This window comes from Mus caroli, chromosome 3 (assembly GCF_900094665.2).
Source record: "Mus caroli chromosome 3, CAROLI_EIJ_v1.1, whole genome shotgun sequence".
Classification (NCBI taxonomy): domain Eukaryota; kingdom Metazoa; phylum Chordata; class Mammalia; order Rodentia; family Muridae; genus Mus; species Mus caroli.
The window spans coordinates 35447216-35448501 of NC_034572.1; the positions used below are offsets into that span (position 1 = coordinate 35447216).

The following is a 1286-nucleotide window of genomic DNA, read 5'->3' on the forward strand; positions in this document are numbered from 1 at the left end:
TTCCTATGATGGAGTGTTGAGGCTGGTGAACAGTGGAAGTGAAGCGATACCCCTTAGGATGCCATACCGAGCAGAAAGCCTCCAAAAAATCCTCCAGTTACTAAAACATTCTTCTTCACAAAGCACACCACCTCCTCAGCTTTGCTCTTGACTTCAGTTGGTATTTGGGCGCTCTTCCGAATCGTCAGCTGCTCCTTGGCTTTTTTCATGTCCTTCTCTACTCGACTCCAGTCAACTTTGATGTAGCCAGTGTGGTTTGCAAGCTGGAGGAGAAAAAAGCCCCCTCCCACTGCTGTGGCAGCCAGCTTTCCAACTTTCTGGAATATGAAGCCAGTGCACCAGCCAGTGACACCTCCAATAAGGAGCTGGGTTGCCACGCTGTACTTCTCACCTGCAGACCGACTCTCCTGCCCGAAAAGCTTGCGCCACCAAGGCTGTTTTTTGGCAAATTCTGTAAGATCCAGTGCCTCATAAGCATCAAAGTGCCCTTGACTGGCCGAGGCCATCTTTATAATGTGGTTGTGGGAGGAGAAATGATGAGGGTCCGTAAAGGAGGAGATAGAGCGTGCCACAGTTGCGGTTGTGGTGGTGGATGTGTTCGTTGTCATGGCCGGCTGGCTTTTCGCACGTGGGAAAAAGATGTGTCCATTCCCACGGCCCCAGCGGAAGAGGGCTGGTAGAGCGCGCGCCTCAGCTTTCCCCCAGCTCTAACTGCGTCACAAAGCCACCTTGGCCTTTATCAAGTACTTGAGTGTCCTAGGCAGCCTAAAATGGACCCAGTAGTCTTTGTGCGTAAGACTGGGAAAGCAAAATATATTATAAATAGTGGATGGAAGATTTGGTAGATTTTGCAAAAGAAAATGGATTTCAACTGAATACTTAAACAAGAGATTTGTTAAATACAACCCAGATTTTCAGAAGGGAAGTTCAAGGTATTACCATGAATGTTTGTTTTATACATTTAGCTGGAAGCATTTTACAGGAAATTCGAATGAACGATTTCACATTAGAAGTGTTGCTTCTTTCCATTTCACAACAGAGACACTCTTTAAAGATGTGAATTTACTTGGGGTTATGCAGGTGATTACAATCCGGGATGTATGTACTGTGATAGATACATCTAAGGAGACTGAGACAAGTGAAAACATTTTTAATTTATTCNTCTCTCATTTATTGTATCTCNAATGCAGCCTCTCTGTCCTGGGCCATGCTTCCCTCCCCCAGCCCTATCTACTTCTTTTCTCTTCAGAAAAGGGCAGACTTCCCATAGATAACAACCAAACATG

At 45.7% G+C, this 1286-nt stretch overlaps 1 protein-coding gene and 1 pseudogene across 2 annotated transcripts in view; one reads left to right on the plus strand and one right to left on the minus strand.

Annotated features, from left to right (window-relative positions):
* Window positions 1–1286, plus strand: part of Abhd18 (abhydrolase domain containing 18) — a 37634-nt gene that overhangs the window by 6894 nt on the left and 29454 nt on the right. The gene's annotated exons all lie outside the window — the stretch shown is intronic.
* Window positions 7–890, minus strand: LOC110290985 (annotated as a pseudogene). The gene has a single exon (XR_002377520.2). The product of XR_002377520.2 is annotated as an FUN14 domain-containing protein 2 pseudogene (transcript).